Source organism: Hylobates moloch, unplaced genomic scaffold, assembly GCF_009828535.3.
Source record: "Hylobates moloch isolate HMO894 unplaced genomic scaffold, HMol_V3 SCAFFOLD_22, whole genome shotgun sequence".
NCBI classification, from domain to species: Eukaryota; Metazoa; Chordata; class Mammalia; order Primates; family Hylobatidae; genus Hylobates; species Hylobates moloch.
In genome coordinates, this window is record NW_026652297.1 from 21,683,096 (window position 1) to 21,706,323 (window position 23,228).

The 23,228-nt window shown below is 38.2% G+C and overlaps 1 long non-coding RNA gene across 1 annotated transcript; it reads right to left on the reverse strand.

Moving 5' to 3' along the window:
- Window positions 1-852: 852 nt before the first annotated feature.
- On the reverse strand, window positions 853-14,814 carry LOC131382312 (uncharacterized). The gene is made up of 5 exons (XR_009211689.1): window positions 14,721-14,814; window positions 13,519-13,583; window positions 3,029-3,188; window positions 2,419-2,535; window positions 853-953 (listed from the first exon to the last, which is right to left on the reverse strand). It is a non-coding gene; the product is annotated as an uncharacterized LOC131382312 (long non-coding RNA).
- Window positions 14,815-23,228: the final 8,414 nt, after the last annotated feature.

Consider the following 23,228-nt stretch of genomic DNA (forward strand, 5'->3'; position numbering starts at 1 on the left):
TACACACTTGCTGTGTGGCCTTGAGGGGGAACTTCCACCTCTCTGAGTCTTTGTTTCCTCATTTGTAAAGTGGGGAGGAAGAGAAAAGCCTTTCCCAGCTTCTCAGGATGGCACCTGGGTACAGATCATAGAGATGATGCATGAGGCGTGCTTTGTGAACTTGAAAATGCTGAGCAGTACTTGGTTATTTTAAAACAATGACATCTACTTCGAATAATTCTTAAATCCTGGTACAGAATTAAGAAAGGATCATCTATTCATTTAGTCAACTATTTGTTCAAGAAATATGTACTGAGCCTCCATTATGTGCCAGGTACTTCTAAGCAATGACAAAGACAGACATGGGCTGCCTGTCATGGAATGTCAATTCTAGAGTAGGAGGTAGAGAATAGGGAAGAAAGGAGGGAAAGAGGGAAGGAGGGAAGGAGGGAAAGAGGGAAGGAAGAAGGGAAAGAAGGAAGAAGGAAAGGAAGGGAAGGAGGGAAGGACAGAAGGAATGAGGGAGGGAGGGAGGAAAGGAAAGAAGGAAAAAAGGAGGGGAGAAGGGGAGGAGGGAGGGAGGGAAGGAAAGAAGGCGGCTTGAAATTGGCCATGATGAGTATTTATACCACTAACATTGAAAAACTCAGTAAATCAGGGTCCTTCCTGCAGGCTGACTTTTAAATATTTGCCATCAACTACTGAAGCCAGAGATTAGAGTGAGGAGTCAGAGGAGGATTCTGAGTGCAGGGGAAACACAATTTGCTATCAATTTTATCTATTTTTCAAAGTTTCCTCTTCATCATGTGAAGAATAGGCTGCAGCCAAGCACAGCAGCAGCGGGAGTATCAGCCTAGAAGGCTGTGAAATAACGCAGGCATGAGATGCAAGGTTGGGCTAGCAATGGAGTAGCCAAACATGGATGGTTGGGATATGATCGGGGGCACGGCTGATAGCATTCATTTGTGGATTGGCTGTGGGGTAAAGATAGAGACACAGCTGGTGAATCATACAGACACATTCTCTGTTCATGAAGAGCTTACAGTTTAGTGGGAGAAACAAAGCAGGCAGTCAGCTAGGACTCCCACAAATATTTAGTTATACTGGCTCTTGAAGACATATAACACAGGGAAACCTAGCCAAGTTTGGAAATGACATTTAAGCTTTGTTAAGGTGAGGTACGGTACCATCACACACCCATGGGGATATTTACATATTTCCTCCGCAACTGATTTGGTTCTGCAAACGTGCAAGGCCCCAAACATGTCATTCGCTAGTAATGGACTATGGTGAGGAGGAATCAGGAACGTGTAAGCTTTCACAAGTTGCCTACCCACCCAACTTCTGGGTTTTGCCTGTTCCGTCAGGATCCGCTGTGAGCTGCTAGGGTAATCGGGCAAAGGGTGGAGATGTAAATGAAAATAGAAATGCTGAGACAACAGGTTATCTAGTGGAAAGAGGGTGCCAAAGGAAGCAGGGTAGCTAGTGTGAGTGGACTGTTTGATACAGTTTGGGAAAGAGAAAGGTTTGGAGGAGAGCAGGTACCCTGATAAGGGGAGTCTTGAGGAAGCAGATAGGCGATGAGTTTCTTCAGGGCTGATGATTGGTTGTGTTATTCAACCCATTCTGCACTGGCCACCATGTGACTTTGCTCCTAAGAAAAAGCAGAATATATTTCCCCACCCCTGGATTTGGGGTTTGGCCATGTAACTTGCTTTGGCTGAAAGACGGAGATGAATGGGAGTGACAGGGAGCCAGTTATGAGATTTCTGCCTTAAAGGCTTTCCACATTTGCCATTGCCATCTGCTATTGTTTGCCACAGGAGGAGAATGAGAGACACATGCTGCAGAGCCAGCCCAGCTGAGCCCTGCCTATGTCAGCCAAAAAGCAGCTGACCTGCAGACATGAGAGCAGTTATAAATGATCATTGCGTTACCCTGCCGAGTCTTGAGGAGGTTTTTGCACAGCAACAGCTGACTAATGCAGGGCTTTACTGTGTGTCCCACAGTGTAGTTTGGCTTTTCCTCATTTGACTTAAGTAGAGACTTTAATTAGTTCTAAATGCTTTCCAAATGGTTACTATTTCTTTTGATAGTATTGAAACTGCCTTTGCAAAAACTATGTCAGTGAGAAAAATTATAACACTAAGCGGAGCTAAATTGTTGCAGGTAGTTAGACAGGCATGAGCGGCGCAGGAGAGTGCTCTTCCCCCACCTACTAGGAATGTCAGGTGATGGTTTGACAGCTATCACACTGTCTCTGTAAAAGTGGTAATGCACGGGCCTGGGCGCCGTGGCTCACACCTGTAATCCTAACACTTTGGGAGGTGGAGACTGACAGATAGCTTGAGCCCAGGAATTCAAGACCAGCCTGGACAACAAGGCGAAATCCTGTCTCTACAAAAAATGCAGAAATTAGCCAGGCATGGTGGCACATACCTGTAGTCCGGGCTACTCAGGAGGCTAAGGTGGGAGGATCATTTGAGCCCTGAAGGTCGAGGCTGTAGTGAGCCGTGATTGCACCACTGTACTCCATCTTGGGCGACAGAGCAAGACCTTGTCTCAAAAAAAAAAAAAAGCTTTTGTTACCATAGGTAGTTAGGCAGACATGAGCAGGGCAGGAGAGGGCCCCCTTCACCAGGAATGTCAGGCGACCATCAGGTGATGATCAAGTGGTTGTTAAACTGTCTCTAAAACAATAATTGGTTGCAGCTGGTGCCAGGGAAGGCAGTCTCCCAATAGATATAAAACACCTGAAACTGATGATCAGCAGCTTCCTGATAAGATCTCAGGAGTTGGGTGAGTGAACTCAAGCATGCACACTAAGAGGCAAAATGGTGGAACTAACCGGTATATGACCTTCCTCTGGGAATACTCCACCGGCAAGGGAAAAATGTTTCAAGTCAGCTTGCATACAACTTCAGTAAACACACTGCACATGTGGCCCCTCCTAAGTGCTGGCAGGCCACCCCAAGGGAAGAATCAGGGGAGAAGGGCGCAATCCCCCCAAAGCATGCCAACATATAAAACCCCAAGTCAAAGGTCAAACCTTGCACTTGATCTCTCAAGTCACCCGCTTGGCCCTCTTCCAAGTGTACTTCACTTCCTTTCATTCTTGCTCTAAAACTTCTTAATATATTTCCACTCCTGCCCTTAAACTTGCCTCAGTTTCTCCCTCTGCCTTATTCCCCTTGGTTGAATTCTTTCTTCTGAGGAGATAAGAATTGAGGTTGCTGCAGTCTTGTATGGATTTGCCGCTGCTAACAGCTAAAATGGTAAATTTTGTTTTGTATATTTTATCACAATAAAAATTAACAATGAGATAATTGGCTATTTAAGCACAAATAATAACCTTGTATTATAGGGGTTATCACCTATATAAACTGGAAAACATAAAAACAATAACATAAAGGCTGGTGGGGGAGAAACAGAAGTATACTAATGTAAGGATATCATACAACATATGAAGAGGCATAATATCACTCAAAAGTATATTGTGATAAGAAAAGATGTATGCTACCACTAAAATAATAAAACAAAGAGTTAAAGCTAGTAAGTCTATAACGGAGATAAAAATAGATCATAAAAATACCCAACTAATTCAAATCAATCCAGTTAATCTAAAATAATCCAATTAATCTAAAAGAAGACAGAGGAAAAAAGGAAAAAAGAACAGGTGGAACAAATAGGAAACAAATGCCAACCTGACAGAGTGAAAGTTAGCCATTACAGACAAAAAGTTTAAATAAAAATAGTCCAAATAGCCCCATTAAAAGGCAGACTCTCTCAGATTGGATAAAAATGCAAGACAACTTTGTGCTGCCTGCAAGAAATGCATTTTAAAATATATAGACACAAATAGATTAAAAGTGAATTTTTTTTTCTTGAGGCCAGGCTGTTCTCAAACTCCTGGGCTCAGGTGATCCACCTGCCTTGGCCTCCCAAAGTGCTGGGATTACAGGCATGAACCATGGTGCCTAGTCAAATGGTGAAAGTTTTGACAAGGGTATGCCATTGCTGACACTAGTCAAGAGGAAGCTGGAGTGGCTGAGCAGTTCCCTGGGAGCCAAAACCCAACCCTATGTGTGAGTTTTCAGCCATTACAAAGGCCCCACCACAGGGTTTGTTCCATGGGCCCTCCCCACTTGGCCTCAGTATACAGTCTGAGCACTGAAGTTCCTTGGGGGGAGTTGTATCAGGGACTCAGTTCCCCTGCCCTCATGTTCTTACACATACCTGCATTCCCAGCCCAGACACTTCCATGCCGAGGCCCCTGGATCAGGGGGCCCTGGCAGAGGTCTTCATTGGCTGCCTCTAATGAGACTACCTTTTTGGGGGTAACCTGAACATGCTTTTCGCCATTCTTTTTTTTTTTTACCCCTCTGTCGCCAGGCTGGAGTGCAGTGGCATGATCTTGGCTCACGGCAACAAGCCTCCGCCTCCCCTGTTCAAGCGAATTCTTGTGCCTCAGCTCTCCTTTCTCAGCCTCCCTAGCAGCTGGGACTACAGAATTTTTTGTATTTTTAGTAGAGATGCGGTTTCACCATGTTGGCCAGCATGGTCTTGAACTCCAGACCTCGTGATCTGCCCGCCTCGGCCTCCCAAAGTGCTGGGATTACAGGTGTGAGCCACCGTGCCCGGCCGCTTTTCTCCATTCTAACCCAGTATTCAGTACTTTTCCACTCCTGGCCTTTCCCCATCCAATCCCCATCCTTCACCACAGGGTCCATAAAATCCCAGCAAAAGCAAAATAGCAGGAGCTTCTTGTTCGGCAGCCCCTCTCCCTCAGCAGGGAGACGATCACTCCTGTACTCCAACTCCCCTCCTCTGAACTGCTACATGGGGGAGAACACGGAACATTCTGGGAGCTGGCACTTCTTCCTGCTTTGCTTCTTGCTTATATTATTGCATAAGTGAATAAAGTCTTAATGGTTTTCTTTTTTTTTTTTTTTAGTTTGGCTGTTTTCTTAACTGACCACCTTAAAACCTAGCAGCTCAGCTCTCTCTCCAGCTCAGCTCTTGACAGAGGTTATATTAATAAAATAAAAGTAAATCTCGGAGTGAAAAATGTTACCATGGACAAAGAGAGTCATTTCATAATGATAAGTTGGTCAATTAATGAAAATGTGACAATCCTAAGTGTTTATGTACCTCATAACAGGGCTTCAAAATACATGAGGCAAAAACTGATAGACTGCAAGGAGAAATAAACACATCCATAATTGTAGTTGGGGATTTTGATAATCCTTTCTCAATAATTAATTGAACAAGTAGACAGAAAATCAGCAGGGATATAATAGATTTGAACAATACTAGCAAACAACTCCTAATTGACATTTTTACAACAACTGTATCCAATGGCAGCAGAATACATGTTATTTTCAAGTACACATCGGCCATTTACAAAGACCAACTACATTCTAAGCCATAAAACAATTCTCAATATATGTAAAAAGTTTCAAGTCATACAAATATGTTCTTTGACAACAATGAAATTAAATTAGAAACCAACAGAAGAGAGATAACTGAAAAATATCCAAATATCTGGAAACTAAATAACATGCTTCTAAATAACTCATAGTTCAAAGAATAAATAAAAAGGGAAATTACTAAATATTCTGAACTGAATGAAAATGAAAATACAGTATATCAGAATTTGTGTGATGCCACTGATGGAACTGTATAGCACCAAATGCCTGTTTTACAAAAAAAGAAATGAGTCAAGGCAATGACCTCAGGATCCATCTCAGGAAATAAATAGTAAAAACAAGAGTGCACATTAAACTCAAAGGAAGCAGACAACAGGAAACAATAAAGATCAAAACAGAAATCGATAAAATAGAAGACAGAAAAACGGTAGAGAAAATCAACAAAAACAAAGCTGGTCCCTTGACAAGAAAAATAAAATGGAGCCAGGCGTGGTGGCTCACGCCTGTAATCCCAGCACTTTGGAAGGCAGGACAGGTGGATCACCTCAGGTCAGGAGTTTGAGACGAGCCTGACCAATATGGTGAAACCCCATCTCTACTGAAAAATGCAAAAATTAGCTGGGCTTGGTGGTGCACACCTGTAATCCCAGCTACCCAGGAGGCTAAAGCAGGGGAATTGCCTGAACCCGGGAGGCAGAGGTTGCCCCATTGAGCCGAGATTGCCCCATTGCACACCAGCCTGGGCAACAAGAGTGAAACTCCATCTCAGAAAAAAAAAAAAAAGAAAAAGAAAAAGAAAAAGGATAAAACTCAAGATAGACTGATTAGGAAAAAAGAGATATCAAATTTTTTCATATTAGGAATGAGAGAATAATATCTACAGATATTAAAAGGATAAAAAGGGAATATCATTTTAAAAACTTTATGCCTTTAAATTTTACAATGGAAATGAAATTAACAAATTTCCTAAAACACATAAAATATCAAAGCTCAGTCACAAAGAAACAGATAATAGCCTTATATTTTTTTAAAAAATTCAATTTAGGCTGTGCATGGTGGCTCACACCTGTAATCCCAACACTTTGGGAGGCCAAGACAGGCGGATCACCTGATGTCAGGAGTTCGAGACCAGCCTGACTAACATGGCGAAACCCCGTCTCTACTAAAAATTCAAAAAAATTAGCTGGGCATGGTGGCACACACCTGTAATCCCAGCTACAAGGGAGGCTGAGGCAGGAGAATCACTTGAACCCGGGAGATGGAGGTGGCAGTGAGCCAAGATCATGCCACTAGACTCCAGCCTAGGTGACAGACAGAGACTCCATCTCACAAAATAAGTAAATATATAAATAAAAATAAATTGTAAAAATTTCAATTTGCAATTAGAAATCTCCCACAAAGAAAATTCTAGACACAGATAGCTTTGCCAGTGAATTCTACCAAACATTTAATGAAGAAATAATACCAATTCTATACAAACTATCCCAGAGAATTTAAGAGGTGGGAATACTTCTAAGAGACCAGAATTACCACGATACAAAAACCTTACAAAGATATAACAAAAAAAGCAAACGATAGGCCAAGATCCTTCATGAACACAGAAGAAAAAAATTAAAATTTTAGCAAGTTGAATTCAAAATATGTAAAAAGAATAAAATATGACAACTTGGGATTTTCCTTCCTGGGAATTCAGGATGATGTAACACTGAAAATAAATCAATACAATTCTCCATATTCGCAGAAAAGAAAAGTCATATGATCATCTCAAAAGACACAGAAAAAGCATGTGGCAAAAATCTAACACATATTATTAAATAAAAACTTTCAGAAAACTAAGCATAAAAAAGCATTTCCTCAAACTGATAAAGGGCATCTGTGATGGTTAATATTGAGCATTACCTTGATTGGATTGAAGGATGCAAAGCATTGTTCCTGGGTGTGTCTGTGAGGGTGTTGCCAAAGGAGATAACATTTGAGTCAGTAGACTGCGAGAGGCAGACCCACCCTCAATGTGGAAGGACTAGACTTGCTTAGTCTTCTGGCTTTCATCTTTCTTCTGTGCTGGATGCTTCCGGCCCTCAAACATCAGACTCCAAGTCCTTCAACTTTTGGACTCTCAAGCTTAACACCAGTGGTTTGCTAAGGGCTCTCAGGCCTTCGGCCACAGACTGAAGGCTGCACTGTTGGCTTCCCTACTTTTGAGGTTTGGGGGCTTGGATTGGCTTTCTTGCTTGTCAGCTTGTAGACGGCCTATCGTGGGACTTCACCTTGTGATCGTGTGAGTCAATACTCCTTAAAAACTCCCTTTCATATATACATCTATCCTATTAGTTCTGTCCCTCGAGAACCCTGAATAATACAGCATCTATGAAAAATCCATAGCTAACAACATACTTAATGATAAAAGACTGAATGCATTTTCTGTGTGATCAGGCCTAAGACAAGGATGTTTGCTCTCACCACTTGTATTCAACCTTGTGCTGGAGACTCTGGAACATATAATCAGACATGAAAAAAATGCATCCAGAATGGAAGAAATAAAACTGTCTTTATATACAGCCAACATGATCGTCTATGTAGAAAATCTAATAGAAACCACAAAAAAGTTAGAAGTAATAATTGATTTTAGCTAAGGTTTTAGGATAAAATATCAATATAAAAATCAATTGTATTTCTACTGACTAGCAAAGAACAATCAGAAGTTGAAATTTTAAAAATATTTTAAATAACATAAAAATATGAAATACTTAGGGATAAATCTGACATAGATGTGAAAGACCTGTACCCTATAAACGATAAAACATTGCCAAGAGAAATTAAAGACCTATATTAATGGAGAGATATACCATGTTTATGGATTAAAAGACTCATTATTGTTAATATGCCAATGATATCCAAATTATGAATTCAATGGAATCACAATAAAAACGCTAGCAGACATTTCATAGAAATTGAGAAACAGACTTTAAGATTAATATGGAAATAAAAGGGACCTAGACTAGACAAAACAATATGGGAAAAGAACTAAGAGGATGAACACTATCTCACTTCAAGACTTATTACAAAGCTACAGTAACCAAAATAGTGGGTATTGACATCACTATAGACAAGGGATATCATTAAACAAAATAGCCTAGAAAGAGACCTACACATATATGAACTCTGTGTGTGTGTGTGTGTGTGTGTGTGTGTTTACAAACGCGCAAATGCAATTAAGTGGAGAAAGGACAGTCTTTTCAACAAATAGTGCTAGAATAATTGGTTACCATATGCAAAATCCATACTTCACACTATACATAGAAATGAACTGAAAAATGGGTCACAGGCCTAATGTAAAAACCAAAAACTATAACATTTCTAGAAGAAAATCTTTGTGACTTTGCATTGGGCAAAGATTTCTTAGCTATGACACCAAAAGCATGATCCATAAAAGAACAAATTTATAAATTGGATTTCATCAAAATTTAAAACTTCTGTTCTTCAGATGACACTATTAAGAGAATGAGAAAACAAGCCAGAGACTAGGAGAAAATATTTGCACAGAATACGTCTGATAAGAGCCTTCATCCAGAACGTATAAAGAACTCTCAAAACTCAGTTATAAAAACAATAAAACAATGGGCAAAAGATTTGAACAAACACTTCCACAAAGAAGATATATGGATGGCAAATAAGCATATGAAAAGATGTTCAAAATCATTAGTAGTTAGGAAAATGCAAATTAAAAGCACTATATGCCTACTAGAATAGCTAAATTTAAAAAGATTGACAATACCAAATGTTGTCAAGGAGATGGAGGAATTGGAACTCATACACTGTTGAAAACAAAAAATGGAAAACAGTTTGGCAGTTTCTTAAAGAGTCAAACGTATACCTGCTATATGATCCAGCACTCGTATGTATTTATCCTAGAGAACTAAAAGCAAATCATAAAAAGACTCATACATAAATGTTTGTAGCAGCTTTATTTGTAAAAGTCCCACACTGGAAACAACCCAAATGTCCATAACAGGTAACTACATAAAGAAACTTTGGTATATTCATACAATGAAATACTATTCAGCAATAAAAAGAAAGGTCTATTGATACATATAATAATATGAATGAATGTTAAAGTAATTATGCTGAGTAAAAAGAAGCCAGACCAAAAAAAAGTACTTATTGTATTCTTACATTTGCATAAACCTCTAGAAAATTAAAACTAATCTATATGGCACAAAGCAGATCAGTGGTTGCCTGAGAGGAGGGTACACAGAGACAGACAGGAAGGAGAGATTACAAAGGGGCACGACGAAACCTTTTGGGGTAATGTATATGTTCACTATGTTGATTGTCTTCATGGGTACATACATATGTCAAAACTTATCAAACTGTACACTAGATATATATATATGCTGTTTATTTTATGTCATTTATACTTCAAAATGTTGTTAAAACTCTCAACAAATTAGGTATGGAAGGGATGTTCCTCAACGTAATAAAGGCCATATTTGACAAGCCCACAGCCAACATCATACTCAATGGTAAAAAGCAGAAAGCTGGCCGGGCGTGGTGGCTCATGCCTGTAATCCCAGCACTTTGGGGGGCTGAGGCGGGCAGATCACGAGGTCAGGAGATCGAGACCATCCTGGCTAACACGGTGAAATCCCGTCTCTACTAAAAATATAAAAAATTAGCCTGGCGTGGTGGTGGGCGCCTGTAGTCCCAGCTCCCAGCTACTCGGGAGGCTGAGGCAGGAGAATGGCGTGAACCTGGGAGGCGGAGCTTGCAGTGAGCCGAGATCGCGCCACTGCACTCCAGCCTGGGCGACAGAGCAAGACTGTGTCTCAAAAAAAAAAAAAAAAGCAGAAAGCTTTTCCTCTAAGTTCAGGAACGAGGCAAGGATGCCTACACTCAGCACTTCTATTGTACATAGTACTAGAAGTGCTACCTAGAGCAGTTAGGCATGGAAAAGAAATAAAAGCCAAAGGAAGAAGCAAACTTGTCTCTGTAGATGACATGACCTTGTATACAGAAACTCCACCAAAAAACTGTTAGACCTAATAAATGAATTCAGTAAAGTTGCAGGATACCAAAATCAACATACAAAAATGAATTGCATTTCTATACACCAACAACAAACTATCTGAAAAAGAAAGAAAGAAAACAATCCTACTTACAATAGCATCAAACACAATAAAAATACTTAGGAATAAATTTAACCAAGAGTTTAAAGATCTGTACATTGACAACTATAAAACACTGAGGAAATAAATTGAAGATGACACAAATAAAAATAAAGATATCACATGTTCATGTATCAGAATTAATATTATTATTCTTTTTTATTATTATTATACTTTAAGTTTTAGGGTACATGTGCACAATGTGCAGGTTTGTTACATATGTATCCATGTGCCATGTTGGTTTGCTGCACCCATTAACTCATCATTTAGCATTAGGTATATCTCCTAATGCTGTCCCTCCCCCCTACCCCCGTCCCACAACAGTTCCCGGAGTGTGATGTTCCCCTTCCTGTGTCCATGTGTTCTCATTGTTCAATTCCCACCTATGAGTGAGAACATGTGGTGTTTGGTTTTTTGTCCTTGCGATGTTTACTGCGAATGATGGTTTCCAGTTTCATCCATGTCCCTACAAAGGACATGAACTCATCATTTTTTATGGCTGCATAGTATTCCATGGTGTATATGTACCACATTTTCTTAATCCAGTCTATCATTGTTGGACATTTGGGTTGGTTCCAAGTCTTTGCTATTGTGAATAGTGCCGCAATAAACATACGTGTGCGTGTGTCTTTATAGCAGCATGATTTATAGTCCTTTGGGTATATACCCAGTAATGGGATGGCTGGGTCAAATGGTATTTCTAGTTCTAGATCCCTGAGGAATCACCACACTGACTTTCACAATGGTTGAACTAGTTTATTAAAATGTCCATACTACCAAAGGTGATCTATAGATTCAATGCAATCTCTATCAAAATTCCAATGGCATTCTTCACAGATATAGAAAAAAATGATTCTAAAATTCATATGGAACCACAAAAAACCATGAATAACCAAAGCAATCTTGAGAAAGAAGAACAAAGCTGGAGGCATCACATATCCTGATTTCAAACTATGTTACAAAGCCATATCAATCCAAACAGTACAGTACTGGCATAAAAACAAACACAGACCAACAGAACATGAGTTTGAACGGTATGGGTCCATTTATATGTGAATTTTCTTCTGCTTGTAGTGCACCTGGGACAGCAAGACCAATCCTCCTCTTCCTTCTCTTCCTCAGTTTACCCAATAGGAAGACAAGGAGGATGAAGACCTATCCACTTTGACTTAATTAATCGTAAATATATTTTCTCTTTCTTATTATTTTGCTTAATAACACTGTCTTTTCTATAGTTTACTTAAGCATAAGAATACAGTATATAATACATATAACATACAAAATATGTGTTAATCAACTGTTTATGTTATTGGTCAATAGTAGGCTATTAGTCGTTAAAGTTTTTGGAGAGTCAAAAATGTTATGCAAGAGCTGGGCACAGTGGCACACACCTGTAGTCCCAGCTACTCAGGAGCCTGAGGCAGGAGGATCCCTAAAACCTAGTAATTCAAGGCCAATCTAGGCAACATAGTGAGACCTCATGTCTCAAAAAAAAAAGCTATATGCTGATTTTTTGACTGTGCAGGGGTCAGTGCTCCAACTCTATGTTGTTCAAGGGTCAACAGTATATTATATGCAGAATCTAAGAAAGTAGAACTCATCAAAACATAAAGTACAATGGCAGTTGCCAGGGAATGGGGGTGGAGGAAATGGGTAGATTTTGACCAAAGGGCACAAACTTTCAGTTATAAGATGAGCATTTTCTGGGAATCTAATGTGTAGCATAGGTGATAATGTATGTATGTATTAATTTGATTGTAGTAATCATTATACGATGTATTAGGTTGGTGCAAACTGCACCAACCTAATATATGTATATCAAATCATTACATCGCACATCTTGAGTATATATAATCTTCATCAATTAAGTAAATAAAAATAAAAATGGTCAGGTGAGTTTAATAATTAAGAGTCTGAAAGAGGGAAAAGTCAGTTAAGATTTTGCTTGTAGTTAGAGAATAAAGAGCCAAATATGTAAAATTTCCTTGTTCAATTAAAAATCATGAAAAAACTAGCACCAAAGTGAATATATGCTAATTGTGCAATGGTTTTGTACAGTGTGATAATCTACAAATTCAAATACTACACAAGTATTTAAAAAACCCAAAACCATCGTGAAAATGTTTATGGTCTAATGCTAAGTGAGTAAAGGAGACTGAAAAATTGTGCCTAAAACTATGGGTGACAACTTTCCTTCTTACTACTAAAACTTGTTTTGAGCAATAACTAGTAATAAAATAGAAATGGAAGTATTTTAAGCTTATTAATTTTTAATCAATGACTTATTTTTTTTCTAAATGATTCAAAACCTAACCAGGTGGTATGGAGGAAAACTCAGCACTTTTTGAGGAGTCTGAATAATCAGGCAATTGACCACATCAAACAAATGCATCTCTAGGTAGAGGTTGGAAATCCCTTCTCCAAAATGCTTGAAACCAGAAATGTTTCAGACTTGGGGTTTGCCTTTTTTTTTTTTTTTGGATTTTGGAATATTTGCATAAATGTAATGAGATATCCAAGTCTAAACATGAAATTCATTTATGTTTCACATACCTTAGACACATGGTCTGAAGGTAGTTTTATACAATATTTTAAATAATTTTGTGTATGAAACAATGTTTGTGTACACTGAACCATCTGAAAGCAAAGGTGTCATTATCTCATGTTAGCGCTCAGAAACTTTCAGATTTAGGGGCATTTTGAATTTCAGATTTTTGGATTAGGGATGCTCAACCTGTACTGACTTTAAAAGAAGGCGTTCCTGGGAATGATGCAGCCCAATAGTGATGACAACTGCCATTAAAACCAAAAAGCTAGATTGAAATACCTAGAATAAGTTGCCACATCACTGATTCTTCACTAAAACACTTCTTTTCAAAAGGCTCAATTTTTGTAGATTGCTAAAGTAGGACCTGAGACCAGGTATCACAAATGTACAAACTTACCACATAAGCTTTTTAAAACCTTCTTACCAGGATCTCTGGTTTTCTGGGTGCCATGGCAACTCCAACTAGAAAAAGAAATGAAATTCCCTTTGGCTAGAAACTGTGTTCATGTCATTCATGAGGCCCCCTAGGTGTCTACTGAAGATTATATGAGCTACAGTTCACTGCACACTTTGTGTTTGTTCCACAAGTGCTACTGAACACCTACTTTGTAGCAGGTTCCACATGCTGGGCATACAAGAATGAATAAAACACAATCTCTGCTCTGGAAGAATTTACAAAGAAATAGTGGTACTACAGGTGCTGAGGAACTGCAAAGAGCACATAAATGTGAGCTTAATGGTATCTTTCTAACATCAACCTTTTTTTATTTTATTTCTCCTGTTTTCACATTCTTATTGCAAAAAACTCAAACAATTCAGAAAAGAATAAAGAAAAAAATTTTAAACTCTCTGAAATTATACCATCAAGAAATAAGCATCATTAAAATTTGGTGAACATCTTTCTTAAGCATTCATGTATTAAATACACGAGGCTTATACTCTAAATGCTATTTTTTAAACTCAGTGCTATTTTTCAACCTTCCTTTCCTAAGCAGCAGCATGTAGTACATCTCATGAGATGTTGCATCTTTTTTTAATGTGATGTCAGCTATTATCATTTATATGCCTTGGCCTGTCATAAAAGTCTGCAGAATCTAACTCAAGCCACCCTGAGTTCATTGACCAAGTCACCTCTGTTCATTCACCTCCACTGATCTGGTAGGTGCTGCCTCTTGTCCTAGTGTGGAAGGGACCCTGACCTTGAAATTGAAAGGACTTGCTTCTGGTGCTGACCCTATTCTGACCCTTGGCCATCACTTAAACCTTCTTAAGTTCCAATGTTCTCTTCTGTAAAACTAGGGTTGTAAATATTTGCCCTGCCTGCCTTCTTCCCACTGGCCATTCCCTCTACCAAAAACTGGGCTCTTTGACCTCCAGGAATCTACAGGCCAGTGAGGGAGACAGGTAAGAAAAAAGGAAATTGCAAAACACTGTCAAGGGCTACCTCTACCCTAATACCTTAACAGTTTGTTCTCAACTCAGTATCTAGAGTGACTCTTTACATACATAAATCAAATCTCCCCACTTGTATTAGTCTGTTCTCATGCTGCTAATAAAGACTGGGTAATTTATAAAGAAAAAGAGGTTTAATGGACTCACAGTTCCACATGGCTGGGGAGGCCTCACAATCATGGCAGAAGGCAGAGGAGCAAAGGCACTTCTTACATGGCAGCAAGCAAGAGACTGTGTGCAGGGGAACTGCCCTTGATAAAACCATCAGATCTCATGAGACTTACTCACCATCATGAGAACAGCAAGGGAAAAACCTGCCCCCATAATTCAATTACCTCCTACCAGGTCCCTCTCATGACACGTGGGGATTATGGAAGCTACATTTCAAGATGAGATTTGGGTGGGGACACAGCCAAGCAATATCACTTCTCTACCCAAAAATATTTCAGTGGCTACAAACTCATTCAGAATAAAAACCAATGTCCTCACTATGACCTCTGAGGGCCTTTGTGATCTGGCCACCCATTACCAATCTGTCCTCACTCCTGCCACTGGGCTCCTCCCTCATTCTACCTCAACCACTCTACCTCAACCACACCAACCAACTTGCTGTTCCTGAAGATCACTAGGCATGCTTTTCCCTCAGAGCCTTTGCACTGGCTGTCCCCTCTGTCTGCAATGCTCTTCCCCAAGATAACAGTATGATTTCCTACTTGACCTATTTCAAGTCTTTGCTCATTTGTAACTTTCTGAGTAAGGCCTGCTGTGACCATTCTATTTAAAATGGAAGTCCCACTCTGCTGAAGCCATCTGGATCTCCCTTGCCTCCTTGCTCTAGTACCACTTGCTGACCTTCCATATGTGTCACTCCTTTCTCTACTTATTGTCTTTCTCCTTGACTAGAAAATAAGTACAAGGGCAAACATTTTTGTGTGCTTTGTTTCCTGATATTTCTATCTAGAACTATGTCTAGTGTAGTAGATGCCAAACAAATGCTTGTTGAATTAATTGGACAGAGCTGAACAGAGAATGGAAGGTGGGAAGACTGCCTCATCACACAAATCTGGGTGCACCCTTCACACTGTAGTCCATGTGATGGCAGCTCCTGGAGTTGTGCAACTGCACAGGCTTCACAGCTGTGTAGCAACCCCAACAACCCCCATGGAATTACTTTGTCAAAGAGTATGAATTATTAAATAAAAACTTTTTTCTGGTAATGAAAAACTATAAAAGCATAAAAAGGAGAAAAAGTCATCCCAAATTCTTCAACCTAGTGATAATACCTCCATTAATATTTGCTGAACATTCTTCTAGACACTTCTGTACTGATATGTACACATATAAATGTTCATTTTGCATAAGTGACATCATACCATAAATGCTATACTAATATCTGCTTTTGTTTTTACCCAACAGTATATTACTATCAGCTCTGTGTCAGTAAATACAAATTCATATCATTTCTTTAAACCAGGAATCTGCAAATTAAGGCTCATAAGCCAAATCCACCTGTTTTTTGTTTTTTTTTTTTGTAAACAAAGTTTTAGTGGAACACGATCATGCTGATTCCTTTATGTACTATCTATGGCCGTTTCTGTGCTACAATGGCAGATTTGACTATTTCTGACAGAAACCATATGGCCCACAAATCTACAATATTTACTATCTATTCTTTTACAGAAGAGTTTGCCAGCCCTGCTTCGTAGCTGAGTATTAAATGGTATGAAAATATTCTATTTGAATTATTCCTCTATTAGAACACATTTAGCTTGTTTCTATTTTTGTTGATGAATAGGTCATATATATATCTTTTGACTCATGTCCAGTATATCACCTTAGGATAACTTCCTAGAAGTGGATTGGCTGGGACAGACATGGACTCTGTAAAGGTTCTTGATACATATGATTAAAATGCCCACAGCATGGAAACCTCATCTATTTCGGTGCCTTTGTATTTTCTTTGTGCAGTTTGGTTTTGTTTAGTTGGCTCAAGTAAAATTAGTTCCTTTTGAAAACATTCAGCTTGTATGAACTCAACTAAAGGTATCAGGAATCTCCAACCATAACCCAGCCAGGAGTTTGCCAGAGGTCAAGAAAGCTCCTGTCCAGGTAGCTCCAAAACGGCCAGGGATCTGGTGAGGAATGGAAAAGAGGAGAGGCTGAAAACTTAGAAGAGAGCAGCCACGGACTGATGCAGGATCCTTTGACCCTGCCGAAAGATCTGAACTCTGGGCCACAACTGTCCTTTTGACCCCACCCAGTTACTGAGAGTTTAACCATCCATGCTCCACACAACTGTAGCTTTTCTTCTCCTTCTGTCCACCTATATCTCTGTCTCATTAGATTGCTCTGAATTTTGTTATTGATTATCTAGGAAATAAATACAACCAACTTTTTGCCTATTTCCAAATTGTTACGGCTGGTAGAAATAATCAGCATAAAATAAAACTGACAACAGATGATACCACACATGGCAACATTGCTATTGATTAAAAATGGACAGATGGCTCACATCATTTTAATAAAATTTATCCAATTTTTATTTTTTGTTTTTGTTTTTATTTTTTATTTCAATAGCTTTAGGGATACAAGCAGTTTTTTGTTACAATGGATGAATTGTATAGTGGTGAAGTATGAAATTTTAGTGCACCCATCACCTGAGTAGTGTATATTGTACCCAATACGTAGTTTTTTTTATCCCTCATGACTCACCCACATTCTCCCTCTTTTGATTCTCTGATGTCCACTATATAACTCTGAATGTCTTTGTATCCTTATAGCTTAGCTCCCACTTATAACTGAGAACACACGGTATTTGGTTCTCCATTCTTAAGTTACTTCATTTAGAATGGCCTCTAGTTCCATCCAAGTTGCTGCAAAAGACATTTTCTTGACAAAATTTAGACTTGCAAAATTTGAGGTCAGGGAGATTTGGATTTGTAAAACAAAAGCAAAAATTGCGGTGGTTGAAACTAAATAAGGAAAAATTAATATGGTACAAAAAACTGATCAATGAATCTGATTTGTGTAAAAACAATGAAAATAAGAAAAGAATTGCAGTGAAAAGAAATTTCGATGAAATAAAAATAAACACAGCAAACACGGAAACTAGCTTTGCTGCATGGTACAGAGTACCAATCAAGGGATTAAATTGGCTTAAGATTGTGCTGGAAAATATTTTCTTGATGAAAAGCCACCTATGTTGGGGATGAAATTTCTTTAAACCCACAGCTAGACAAATAACTTTCTACTCATTACTGGACTTTTCTCATTAGCCAATTTTTCACAAGAATTTTGGGGTCTCTGAAATCACTAAAGCCCCAAGAAAAAGGAAAATGAAATCTCCTATCATTGCTCTGTGCAGAACCTGTTTTGCAAGCAAGTGACAGCCAATTTTAACACTTCTCACACTGACCTTACCATTTTTTAGAAGATAAAAAAATTCTGCACAGAAATTAAGTATTATGTACTTCTTTCTAACAATTCCAGGGAGGTAGACATTATTGTACTATTTCAAAGTCTTTTTATAGTGTACATTTAATAGCAAATAAGAGAGTATTTTACAATTTGGTTACATAATTTTACATGTGAGTTTTGTTGGGTTTATAGGCCATATTATTTTTTACCCATCTACTATATTTCTTTAATAGGCTTCTGGTGAGGATTTTATAATGTTATGCTAGTTTGTCTTATTTTTATTAGAATATTCTTTTTATTGAAGATTTCCTATATCAAAAAAACAAAGGAGAAAAATAAAATACAAAAATTACAAATCAACCATGGCCTCTATGGAGTGCAGTCACCAATGTGCAAATACCAGAAGCAAAGTATTTTTGTTTTATTTTTATTGTTATGGCTCCCGTGGTGACTTCATTTAAAGACACTGTTCCCAAAGTTGAATTATGTATGAAAGCAAATACGGGAGACAGGAAGCAGGAAAGGAAAAGTGCAAAATCAATAAAGCAACATCTCAAACACCAGGAATGATCCTGTTATTTTTTCCCCCTCATCAGGATTGACTCAAGGCCAGGGCTGCAAAATACTGAGAAAGACCAATTAAAAACTAAGCTGTCTGAAATGACTGTGGTCACACAGGTGAAATTTGGTTTTCTTAAGAGAAAAAAGAAACTTGTTAGCTTCTTGAGGGCAGAAATATTGTAGTAGCTCTATATTACCCACTAGCTCTTAGTAAAGAGCTAGTATAGTATAGCTCTTTTTGAATAAATCAATGAGTGAGAAAAAAATAATGCACAAATGAAAATCTGTCATTATTGAAATTATTTGGGACTTGTTTGTCTAGTCTTACTCAGTGGTTCTCAAACTTGACTGCACATTAAAATCATTTACAGTTATTTTTTCTTCCCTTTTTACTGATGTATTATATATAGAAAAGTACACATACCTAGGGGAGCTTTTAGAAACTGCTAATGCCCCCTATAATGGTTAAAATTTAAAATACTGACAATATTTGGTGTTGTGACAAAAATGTAGGACAACTGAACACTCATACATCACTGGTGGAAGTGCAAAATAGTACAACAACTTTGAAAAATGTTTTGGAGGCCAGGTGCAGTACCTGTAATCCCAGCACTTTGGGAGACCGAGGCAGGCAGATCACGAGGTTAGGAGTTCAAGACCAGCCTGGCCACCATGGTGAAACCCCGCCTCTACTAAAAATACAAAAATTAGCAGGGCATGGTGGCACATGCCTGTAATCCCAGCTACTCGGAAAGCTGAGGCAGGAGAATTGCTTGAACCTGGGAGGTGGAGGTTGCAGTGAGCCGAGATCATGCCACTGCACTCCAGTCTGGGAGACAGAGTGAGACTCCGTCTTGGGAAAAAAAAAAAAAGAAAAGAAAGAAAGAAAAATCGTTTGGAAGTTTCTTATAAACAGACACTTACTACATGACCCAGCAATTCCACTCCTATGCATTTACCCAAGAGAAATGAAAACATATCGCTACACAAAGACTTTGAGTGTACACAGAAGCTCTATTCCTAACAGTCAATACGTGGAAACAGCCCAGAGATCCACCAACAGGTAAATGGATAAACAAAATGTGGTACCTCCATACAATGAAATACTAATCAGTAGTAAAAAAGAATAAACTGTGGATATATGTAACAATATGATGACTCTCACAGACATGCTAAGTGAAAGAAGCCAGACTGTTAGATTCTGTTTATATGAAATTCTTGAATAATTACCATTAATCTATAGTAACAAGCCAGATCGGGGTTGCCTGGGATGAAATGTGGGGTATTTGAGGATGATGGAAATATTCTATACTTGATTAGAGTGGTGTTTATAGGGAGGATATATATTTGTCAAAACTCATTGAACTGTACACTGAAAATAAATGCATTTTGTTGTGCGTAAATCATACCTTGGAAAGATTGACTAAAAAAAACTGTTGACACCCAGACTCCACCTCATATCAATTAAATTAGAATCTCTAATGGAATCCAGATATTGGATCTATTTAAAAGAGCTCCCTGAGTAGTCTGATGTGTAGGAAGAGTTGAGAACCAGTGGCCCTAACTTTAAGAGAATATTGGGCAGAAAATAAAACAACAAAATAATTTTTTAAGGAGTGACATGAAGGATCACAGATGATTTTTATTTTCTTCTCTAAGCTACTCTGTATTTTTGGATTTTTTCCACATGAATTATGTGCATAATTTTAAAAGACAGTGTTATTTTATTTACCTATTTTATTCCTCTCAATTCCAATTTTGCCCATCATTCATTTTGGTTCATCATCATATTTGTTCAGATAAGCCATTATGTGACATTTGTTCATCCAAAGCTGATTAACCATCCTCCTATGCAAAGGACTGTTTTAGGAATTGAAGGAGCAAAAAAGAACAAGTAAATCTACTCCAAGCAATCAAAGGCATAGGTGACATAGATGTACACTTTTATTGTTATAAGGACCTCCAAATGTTATAGTAGCACAAAGATGACGAGATAAGATTATGTTAATTTATTCTTGTGTGTTTCCAGAAAACGGTGTGGAAATTTATTTTAAAACTTAAAATGCACCTAATATAGACCTAGCCATTCAATTCCTGGGTGTTTACTCAAAATAAAGCATACATCTACACAAAGACTTATACACCAATGTTAGTAGCAACTTTATTTGCAATAGCCCCAAACTGGAAATAGCCCAAATGCCCATCAGTAGAACAATGGAAACACAAATTGTGGATAATCCTTATTATGAAATACTACTCAGCAATAAAAAGGAAGAAACTATTGATACATGCAACGACATGGATGATTCTAAAAATAATTATGAGGAATGAAAGAAGCCACAGACCAAAGGGTATATACTGTATGATTCCATTTACATAAACTTCTAGAAAGCTTGAACTAATTTATGGTGACAGAAAACAGATTAGTAGTTGAGGGTGGGGTGGGGAATGAATTACAAGGAGATGATGGGAATGTTTCTTATCTTCCTGTTGTGATGGTTTCACAGTTGTATACGTATGTCAAAATTCAGCAAATCGTACAATTTAAATATGTGCAGTTTATATACAATAATTATATTGCAATGAAGCTGTTAAAATTAAAAGGAAGGATGGAAAAGAGAAAAAGTAAAACTGACAAGGCTGTGAATGGGCCTGAATGAGACCCATGGCATCCAATTCGTATCTTTGTTAACAATAGAGAACCATTTTGTGGGTCTGGGGTAGGGAGAAGAATCTGGTGACTTCCTAGACTTTAGAGTCTATTACTAATAGGAGAAGCAGCCAGTGGAGAGGAGGACACTTGGAATGGGCCTTCTTTGAACCTTGAGAAGAACCTGCTTGAATGACAGACATATCAAGAAAACATGGGGCAGAGTCCCAGCACTTCCTCTTCTCATTGATTCTTTGGATTAAGCTAAAGTGATTTTAATCACTTATTCAACAAACAAAAAGGTACCAAGACCTTTTAGCGGGGAGAAGAGTCTCTTAATGGTGCCGGGACAACTGAATATGCACGTGCAAAAGAATAAAGCCAAGCCCCTAGTTCATACTATATAAAAAGTTAACTCAAGATGAATCAATAACCTAAATATAAAAGCTAAAACTCTACCTCTTAGAAGAAAACATAGGTGCAAATCTTCATGACAGTGGATTTGGCAATAGATTATACATATGACACCAAAAGAATAAAAAACAAAAATAGATAGATTGTCAAAACTTAAAAATTTTATGCATCAAAGGAAGGACATTACCAAGAAAATTAAAATCCAGCCTACAAAATGGGTGAAAATATTTGTGAATCATATCTTTGATAAGGATCTAGTATTGGGAACATACATATAAACAACTTTTAACAACTCAACTACAAAAAAACAAACAATCCAAATAAAAAATGAGCAAAGGACTGAATAGATATTTCTATAAAGAATATATACAATGGCAAACAAACATGTTTTACAAATGTTCAATATCATTAGTCATAAGGGAAATGCCAATAAAAGCCACAATAAAGTATCACTTCACAGCCTCTAGGATGGCTATACTTTTTTAAAAATGGAAAATAACAACTGCTGGTGAGAAATTAGAACTTGTACATTGCTGGTTGTAATGTAATATGGTTCAGCTGCTGTGGAAAACAGTATGGCAATCTCTCAAATAATTAAACACAGAATTACCATATGACGCTTAAGTTCACTTCTGTGTGGATACCCAAAAGAATTAAAAATAAGAACGCAACAAAAAATAATAGATGCTGGTGAGGCTGTGGAGAAAAGGGAACACTTATACACCGTTGATGGGAGTGTAAATTAGTTCAACCATTATGAAAAGCGGTATGGCAATTCCTCAAACAGCTAAAAGCAGAACTACCATTTGACCCAGCAATCCTATTACTGGGTATATAACCAGAGGAATATAAATCATTCTACCATAAAGATACATGTACACAAATGTTCACTGCGGCACTATTCGCAATAGTAAAGACAAGGAATCAACCTAAATGCCCATCGATGACAAATTGGATAAAGCAAATGTGGTACATATACACTATCGAATAGTATGTAGCCATAAAAAAGGAACAAGATCATGTCTTTTGCAGGAACGTGGATGGAGCTGGAGGCCATTATCCTCAGCAAACTAACGCAGGAACAGAAAACCAAATACTGCATATTCTCACTTATAAGTGGGAGCTAAATGATGAGAACTTATGAATACAAAGAAAGAAACAATAGGCACTGGGGTCCACTTGATCGGGGAGGGTGGGAGGAAAAGAGAAGAGCAGAAAAGGTAACTATTGGGTACTGGGCTTAATTCCTGGGTGATGAAATAATCTGTAAAACAAACACCCCCATGACATGAGTTTATCTATGTAACAAACCTTCACATGTACCCCTAAACCTAAAATAAAAGTGTAAAAATAAAAAAGAAAATAAGGACTCAAGTAAGTATATGTGCACACGTTTATAGCAGCACTGTTGACAACAACCAAAAGGTAGAAACAGCCTAAATGTCCAGCAGGGGGAATGGATAAACAATGTGGTATATTCATAGAATGGAGTATTATTCGACCATGAAAAGGAATGAAGTAGGCCAGGCATGGTGGCTCAGCACTGTAATCCCAGCACTTTGGGAGGCTGAGGCAGGTGGATCACGAGGTCAGGAGATCGAGACCATCCTGGC